This window comes from Triticum urartu, chromosome 5, assembly GCF_003073215.2.
Source record: "Triticum urartu cultivar G1812 chromosome 5, Tu2.1, whole genome shotgun sequence".
Taxonomy (NCBI): domain Eukaryota; kingdom Viridiplantae; phylum Streptophyta; class Magnoliopsida; order Poales; family Poaceae; genus Triticum; species Triticum urartu.
In genome coordinates this window covers 146,923,941-146,933,484 of record NC_053026.1, presented here as the reverse complement: position 1 = coordinate 146,933,484, position 9,544 = coordinate 146,923,941, and positions in this window count along the sequence as shown.

Sequence of the window (9,544 nt, the reverse complement as noted above, 5' to 3'; positions counted from 1 at the left end):
TGGCTCTTCAAAACAAGTTCCACATACAACCGTAGAGAGAATAATATTTTCACAAATCTAATCTGCTGACGCATTCCGCAGTGTGACATCACACCACAGCCAGGTCACCATTCGAATCATTTTTCACAACCAACCTCAGCATGTTTCACGAGGCGGTTTCCTTTGCACGTCTTGTCGAAGCAGAGATAGTGTCCCCTTATTATTGTATTCCCATCAATACGGACGTGGGTAACCCAACCACGCCATCAATTACGACGCTTGGGGGATAAGCGAGTTTTACCAGGCTAGTAGGGGCGCATAGTTTCGTCCGCCCTTATAAAGGGATAAGGGTTCACCTTCTTCTACCCACGCCTTCTTCCTCCTTGCTCATCCATTCTCGATCACTCGAGCTCCAGCGCCCAAGTCCACATTCTTCTCCTCAACCCTCTCGAAACATGTCCGGAGCAAGAGGCAAGTGGATGGTCTCCTCCATTATGGAGGGAGACATCAAAAAGTTGCGCGGGGCCGGATACTTAGCCGTGGATATTGCGCACCGGCTGCCAGCCGCGGGGCATATCGTCCCTACCCCGGAACCTTACGAAAGGGTGGTTTTCCTCACCCACTTCGTCCGCGGACTGGGGTTTCCCCTCCATCCATTTGTCCGCGGCCATATGTTCTATTATGGGCTGGACTTCCATGATCTAGCTCCGAATTTCATTCTCAACATCTCGGCGTTCATCATCGTGTGCGAGGCTTTCCTCCGCATCCGGCACCACTTCAGCCTGTGGCTGAAAACCTTCAATGTCAAACCGAAGGTAGTAGGCGGCCAACAAGCAGAATGTGGCGGAGCCATGGTGGGCAAAATGCCCAACGTTACATGGCTCGAGGGCTCCTACGTGGAGAACATAAAGGGGTGGCAATCGGGGTGGTTCTACATCACCGAGCCGCGCGACACCAACTGGGTGGCGGCCCCCGAGTTTTGATCCGGAATCCCCACGCGGCTCACTTCCTGGAAGGAGAAGGGCCTGTCCTGGGGCTCATTGGTGGAGCTGGACGGACTCCAGAAGTGTATCCGGAACATGATAGGCAAGAAACTCAAGCTTGTCAACATAGTCTAGGTCATGCTCTTTAGCCGGATCCTCCCGTGTCAACGACGGGCTTTCAACTTATGGGAGTTCAACCCGGCCCAGCACCAGACTCTACGCGAGCTCTTCGACACGACACATAAGGACGTCTGGAAGGTGCTGTTCAAGGGCGCCGAGGTCCCCCCTCCCGTTACCGAGGACCGTGGGCTAAGCGCGACGCGCCCTGCGAATCCGGTAAGTTTTGTACACCTCGTAGGGTATTTATTTTCCATAGTTTAACCATGCGCAGGGTCTGAGCTCCCATGCCTTTGACAGGACTGGGTGGAGACATTGAAGTAGATTGACTGTCCGGCCCCTCTGCCCGAAGACCTTGCCGACGCTCTCCTGACGGAGATGCGGACTCCGGCTCCTTATGAGGTGCCGGAGAAGAAGATCAAGAAGAAGGCCACGGGAACCCGAAAGAGTTCCCGGCGCCATGTGGTATCGGACTCATCGTCCGATAACTCCGAGACACACTCCTTCCATGAAAACGAGGAGGAGGAAGATGACGGTTCTCCCCCTCCAGTCGGGGGAGACAGGAAAATGAAGGCCGCCCCAACCGGGGAGGCCGGAGGGTCCATGAAGGGAAGGACTCTCCTTCCGGACGGTTCCACCACCGCCGCCGACAGCGAAGACGAGTGGTTACTCAGGGCCAAGCCCCTGGCGAAGTAGTAAGTATTCGGATACCAGAGTAACTCATAGCATAATTTTCTAGCACTGCTTCTCCTAACGTCGAATATGATCATGCAGTCCGCCCCGAGCCCGCATCGACGTATCCTCGTCGGACGGTTCCTTGGACTCATCGGATATGAATAGTGAGTCACTTCCAACTGCCTCCTCTCCTCGCCCTACGGACAATGTCGAGGTATTGTCTCAAGGGGCACCGAACCGAGGGGAGGTAGTCTTGGAGTCACCTCACGGCGACCTTCCAGACTCTAGGCGCAAAGGGAGCAAGACTCCCAAGGGCTCCAAGTTCGGCCCTCAGCCGAACACCGCGCCGGAACCTCTAGTGGTTCCGCACTCCGGCAGGTGCCCCCCTGCCAAGACGGGCAAGCTGCCCGTACCGGTGACCTCTGTCTATCCAGAGGCACCGGATAACCTGCTGGGAGCGCTTCGCGGCGCTTCCATCGATGAAGAGCACTGCACTATTATGAGTGCGGTGATCAAGAAGGTTCAGTCCGCCAAGAGCGGACTGACTGAAGCCTGTGCCAGCCTTCTAACAGGCTTTGAGGTAAGTATTTAAAATATAGGAAAATATTACCGCATAGAAAGTAGCCCCTAATGCTCTATTTGGTGTTCATAAAGAAAAGCCAAATAGAGGATCAAATAATATCTACAGGAGTCTAATACAAGTATGTCTATATGCCTATGCAGGCTTTGCTGCTAACCTCTGCCGCACTGACTACGGAGGTTGCCGCACTGAAGCAGAACCTTGAGCGGTCCGAGAAAGAACTCGGCCTTGCCAAGAGGCAGCTCGAGGAGAACAAAGGTAAGTAATACCTTGTATATATATATAAATATATAAGATGTGGTTGCAAAATGATAGGATCATCATGGATGTGCCAGGGGCCACGACCGAAGTGGCGACCCTGAAGCGAGCGCTGTCTGAGGCCGAAAAAAGCGGCCGAGGAGTGCACCGAGCGGGAGAAACAAGAGGCACGGGTGGGCGAGGTGCAGCAAGAGCTCCAGGCTCTCGTGAAGAAGCACGAGACTTTGGAGCTTGACTCGAAGACGCGAGAGTCCGAGCTTGCCACGGCCCTCAAGAGCACAAAGCATGCCAAGGCCGAAGCCCAAAAGGCCCTCCAGGAAATTGAGGCGATGAGGAAGGTAGCGGCGGGTAAGGCATTCATTATGCAAAGCAAGCATGTGAAAGTAAATTACTTGTTACTTACCCGAGTCCGGAGCTCTCCAGGAGCATTCGCAGATTTTCCCCACAGCGTGTCAGATGCCGCAAAGTACAACCAGGCCGAGGAGGGAAGCTCGACAGAGAAGTTGTTCTGGTCTCAGTATACTGGGACCGAACACCCGATGCCTGTGACCGACCAGCTGAAGCAACTGGTCGAGCTGCACAAGGCGGCCGAACAGGCCATGAGGGGCCTTATAGTCCGGATGTGGCCTGGCGACTCCCTTCCCAATAGCTACTTCGGTCTAGTGAGGTGGCTTATGGATGCCTGCCCACGGCTGGAAGACATAAAGCGGTCCGTCTGCATCGAAGGTGCATGCCGGGCTTTTGCCCGTGCGAAGGTGCACTAGGCCAAGATGGATGACAAGAAGTTGGTGAAGGAGGGGCCGCCGCAGGGCAAGGAGCATCGCCACCCTGAAATGTATTATGAGGGTGTCCTGAAGGGTGCCCGTCTTGTGGCGGACGAGTGTGCGAAGGATGTAATTTTTGAATGAACTTGCTCGTGTGATCATGTATTATGAAAACTTGTCATGTGCGCTATGCAACGCTTGTTTGAATTGAAAATATTACCTTCTGTGCGGTTGTTTATCAAATCTGAGAGATGGCTAGTCGTCGGCTTTTGCCCCCATGCCACGAGTGCTGGGGTGTTTGGGATAAATCTGAGCACTCTTTTTCCCATTGTTGGGTCCTTCGAGGGAGGTGCTCAGCACAACGAACAAGGCAATCAGACTATAATGCTTTATCACTCTCACTTAGCCATAGAAGTCTACAATTTTAAATTTTGGCGAAGCCCCTAGTATTCGGAAGGCCAAATTCGGGGCGCTATACACGCCTAAGCCGGACAAAGCCGATTCCTTGCCCTAAGCGGCATAAGTCTTTAGGGACTCGAGACCTCTCGAACAGCGACCAGCTCTCTCCTTATCATGACAGTCAGTTTTAGCTTTCTCTACTGAGGTGCATGCCCAGATGAACCGGGGCACAATCACAGTAGTTCTCCCAGTGCTACCTTAGCTGATATAGCGGAACGTAAGGCACCAAAACATGGGAGCCGGGCAAACCCAACTATTGACCCAAGACATGATTCAGAGATGATGCATATAATGCTATAAGTTCGGGGTGCCACATTGTCAAAAGTGTTCGAACATCCCACGCCGTATTATGGGGTACGCTTAAGCCCCTGGCGTATTGGCCGTACCAGAGTGTACGGGTGTTGAATGCCATGAATGAACATATATATATATATATAAAAGAATAGAGAATGCAGTAATAGTCTAGTGCTATGCATTGTTTATTCAAAAAGGTGCGTCGAAGAAGAATGATACAAGTAGTGCGATAAGCAAAAAGTAGGACTATTTGACATGTCCCCTCCAAGGGCAAGTTGAGGAATGGTATTTAAAGCGGGTATTTCACTCGTTACCAGAGACCACCTGGGAATTCCATGGTACGACGTAGATTTCTGCCTCCTTGGTTGTTGTATCATGTGTCCGGCAATCGTACTGCCGGACGGGGTTTCCAGAGAGTAAAGTCGTGAAAGAGAGAGAAAAATTGACAAAGCAGGAAGCCCCTAGTGCGGTTGAGCCGCGTTTTGGGGCGTGCCGTAGTCGTGCCCCCCCCACCTATGCCCATGGTATTTTCAATGCGTAATTATGTACACGTGGCATGGATTTCGCCGTTTGGCTGGGACTGGGGTGGGGGCCGCATTGCTATGCGAGCTTAGAACATGCCAGGCGGTCTTGTGGCAGATTACTCCGACCGTGCTTGATGGTGTCCGGGTGTTTAATCACCGAACTGGTGGATTGCCTGAAGAGGCTTCTTTGTGCTTCTGCTGCGAGGGCCGCAGTGTGCTCCTCCGTGCGGAGAGAGTGCTCTGTGTTTCCATTGACTGTGATGACCCCCCGAGGTCCTGGCATCTTGAGCTTCAGGTATGTATAATGCGGTACCGCATTGAAACTCGCAAATGCGGTTTGCCCGAGCAGTGCATGATAGCCACTGCAGAACGGGATTAAAGCGAAGATTAACTCCTTGCTTCGGAAGTTATCCGGGGATCCGAAGACCACTTCCAGTGTGACTGAGCCTGTGCAATGGGCCTCTACACCTAGTATGACGCCTTTGAAGGTCGTTTTTGTGGGTTTGATCCTTGAGGGGTCTATACCGATTTTGCGCACTGTGTCCTGATAAAGCAGGTTCAGGCTGCTGCCGCCGTCCATAAGGACTCTAGTGAGGTGAAATCCGTTGATGATTGGGTCTAGGACCAGTGCGGCGAATCCGCCATGATGGATACTAGTGGGGTGGTCCCTGCGATCGAAGGTGATCGGACAGGAGGACCATGGGTTGAACTTTGGGGCGACTGGCTCCAACGCATATATGTCCCTTTGCGCATGCTTCCGCTCCCTCTTGGGGATGTGGGTTGCGTATATCATGTTCACTGTCCGCACTTGTGGGGGGAACCTCTGCTGTCCTCTGGTTTTCGGTGGCCGGGGCTCCTCCTCGTCATCGCTATGTAACCCCTTATCTTTGTTTTCGGCATTTAACTTGCTGGACTTGTCGGGGGTGCCGTGTATTTGACACAAGCGATCGAGTATACGGTCCAAACTATAGGGGCCCGGAGTGCTTCTTTTGAATGGCTTTTTCCGCTGACCGGGTTTAGAGCCTCTGAATCCGGCATTGACTGCCGTATCCTCGGTATTGTCGCTGTTGATGCGGCGCTTGTGTTTGTTGCGACGTGACTTGCCATTGCTATCCTTGGTATTTGAAATACCATGGTTCTTTGATATGTTATTGCTGCGAGCCAACCAGTTGTCCTCTCCCACGCAAAAGCGGGTCATGAGTATCGTGAGGGCTGCCATAGATTTCGGCTTTTCCTGGCCAAGGTGCCGGGCGAGCCACTCGTCGCGGATGTTGTGCATAAAAGCTGCTAGGGCCTCTGCATCCGGACAGTCGACGATTTGATTTTTCTTTGTCAAGAATCGTGTCCAGAATTGCCTGGCCGATTCCTCTGGCTGCTGAATTTTGTGGCTCAAGTCATCGGCATCTGGTGGTCACACATAAGTGCCCTAGAAGTTGTTGAGGAATGCGGCTTTCAGATCTTCCCAACAGCCAATGGATTCTGCTGGCAGGCAGTTGAGCCAATGCTGAGCTGGTCCTTTGAGTTTGAGTGGGAGGTATTTGATGGTGTGTAGATTGTCACCGCGGGCCATGTGGATGTGCAGCAGGAATTCCTCGATCCATACCGTAGGATCTGCTGTGCCGTCGTATGATTCGATATTTACGGGTTTGAAACCCTCTGGGATTTGGTGATCCATTACTTCGTCTGTGAAGCATAGGGTGTGTGCGGCGCCTCTGTACTGGCCTATATCACAACGCAGCTCAAATGAGTCTTGTCCGCTGTGTTCGGCATTGCCGGATTTACTTTTACTGTATCCGGCGTGACGGTTATCGTCTCGCGTAGTGGCGCGCCGTCGTGATCCATAGATCGATCTTGCGTGTTTTCCTTTGTCCTCCAATACGTCTCGTAGGTCTAGCGTGTTTCCCCGTGCCTTGACATTTTTATTTGAGTGGCGTCAGGGTGCGGGCTGAGGTTTTGGCTGAAATGCCTCTCTGTCGCGGCCACGAGGTGGCCGATCAGCCGTGTCATATGCTGAAGATGTAGGTTTTAGTGCTTCCTCCTCCAGTCGGGGTAGCAACCTGCGCTTTGGGTAACTCTTGGAGGGGTGTTGGAGTTCATATTCCTCGGTCGCAAGGACTTCAGTCCATCTGTCAGCTAGCAAATCTTGATCAGCTTGAAGCTGCTGTTGCTTTTTCTTAAGGCTATTTGCCGTGGCTATAAGCTGGCGCTTGAAGCGCTCTTGCTCGACGGGATCCTCAGGCACGACAAATTCGTCATCGTCGAGGCTTGCCTCGTCTTCGGAGGGAGGCATGTAATTATCATCCTCCCCCTCTCCATCTGCCGCTCTCTCAGGAGGGTTGGCTTCTCCATCCTCCTGCTCTAAATCTTGCTGGAGGGGATTGTCGTCATCTTCGGCACTATCCGGAGTGCTATTATCTCATGTGCCGGTATCGCCGCTTTTGCCTTGGCGAGACTTAGAGCGGCGCCGCTGACGTCGGTGCTTGGGTTGCTTCTTGGAGGGGTCATCCTCCGCTGTCCCGTCGCCATTGCCTTCTTTGGTGTGTCCACCATATATATATATATATATATATATATCATATGATGAGGTGGCAGTCCAATGCCCTATGGGCAGTGGTTCTTGTTCGTCTCCTGCATCATCGTCCATACCGTCGATGTCTTCGGAGTCGAAGTTGAGCATGTCGGTCAAATTGTCGAAAGTGGCTACTAAGTGGGTGGTGGGTGGGCGGTGAATTTCTTCGTCATCCGCATCCCAATCTTGCCGGACATAGTTCGGCGAGGACTCTCCTGACAAGGAGAGAGACCTTAATGAGTTCAGTATGTCGCCGAAGGGCGAGTGCTGAAAGATATTCGCGGAGGTGAACTCCATGATCGGCGCCCAGTCGGATTCGATAGGCACGGGCGCAGGTGGTTCGTAGTCCGTGGCCGGTGAAGAATCCAGCAGTTTGGCATCACGGCTCTCGTGAAGGGTAAGGTCAATACTTGGCTCGATCGCCGCTGAGAATGCGGCCTTCGTGGCAGGGTCTATCCACCCGTCCATGGATGGCGCAACTGGCTCCGAATTGAGGGTTGGAGCAGTTGCCGGTGCGGTCTCCTGAACACTGTTCGATGGTAGAGCTAAATCATGCTCATCATGACCGTGGGGCGCACTCGGCAGGGGCTTGAATCCGTCGAAGATCAAGTCTCCGCGGATGTCGGCCGTGTAGTTTAAGCTTCCAAACCTAACCAGGTGGCCAGGGGCGTAACTCTCAATCTACTCCAGATGTCCAAGCGAGTTGGCCCACAATGCGAAGCCGCCGAATACAAAGATCTGTCCGGGGAGAAAAGTCTCACCCTAGACTGCATCGCTATCGATGATTGAAGGAGTCATCAAGCCTAACGATGACGACACAGAGCAACTCTCAAATGAAAGCACCAATGTGGGTGTCAAAACCGGCGGATCTCGGGTAGGGGGTACCGAACTGTGCATCTAAGGCAGATGGTAACAGGAGGCAGGGGACACGATGTTTACCGAGGTTCGGGCCCTCTTGATGGAGGTAATACCCTACGTCCTGCTTGATTGTTCTTGATAATATGAGTAGTACAAGAGTTGATCTACCACGAGATCGAAGAGGCTAAACCCTAGAAGCTAGCCTATGGTATGATTGTTGTTGTTGGTCCTACGGACTAAATCCTCCGGTTTGTATAGACACCGGAGGGGGCTAGGGTTACCCAGAGTCAGTTACAAGGAAGGAGATATACATATCCGTATTGCCAAGATTGCCTTCCACGCCAAGGAGAGTCCCATCCGGACACGGGACAGAGTCTTCAATCTTGTATCTTCATAGTCCAACAGTCCGGCCAAAGGATATAGTCCGGCTGTCCAGATACCCCCTAATCCAGGACTCCCTCACCATCCCTCTACACACCCACACCCCCTATTATTCTGTAGTGACGGCAGCCGCACACCAAAGCCGAACCAGTGAACCCTCGTACTCCTCTCCGCGTGGGCATCCACTGCCGCGTCTTCTCCGGCTTCGCGTCGTCCCCTTCCTAGGCGTCACCGTCGTCCACCGCCTTGGTGCTCTCGGTGCGGCATGGTCAATGTGGTCAACAAACAACTTCCATCGGAAGAGTAGTGTATGTGGAGAGGCTGACGGCTCGGTCCACGGCCGCAGCAAGGAGGTGCCTCCTTATTACGCGCAAAATAATGATTCGTCCACCTAACAACAGGGACCCACCGGACGGGCCACCGTATTTCGCGAAAAATCATTTCCCCCCTGACTGCTGGGACCCACCAGCTACATCTTCGCACGCAAGGAAGTGCCTGAGAGTTGGGACCCACCTGGTCGATGCATACGTAGTGTTGTCATTCTGGTCGCGAACGTGTACGTACATACGATTGGTCTGTCTGCAGGCTGCAGCGATGAACCATGGCCATGTAAGGAGAGGCACTCATCGTAGTATAGGCGCGCACGTGTCGTAGTAGAGGTGCACATGTAGCATGTCTCGCAGTCCGTTAATATCGTGTAGACGTATGTACAAACAGGGTGCAAGAAAGTAAATACGACCATGTACATACATAAGGAAGGGGTCTCGAACGCCTACTCGCGCATACGTACGGCCAGGGCGGTGTACCGCAAAACAGAGGAAACAAACTTATCTTGGACCTCCTACGGTCGAAACGGGGTCCTGTTGATAGGGAGGGGTGTGGCATACCGCAAAACGGAGGAAATGGACTTGTGTTGGAGCGCTATGGTCGAAACGGGGGTCATGTTCATCGGGAGGGGTCTGGCGTACCGCAAAATGGGACTCCATGGGATACTATTCATCTCCACCGTCGACTGCCTCCACGGGCTAATGTTCATCCACCGTCGACCTCCTCCAGCCTCCACCTATGACTGTTCATCCACGGCGTCGCCCCTCCCGCCTCCA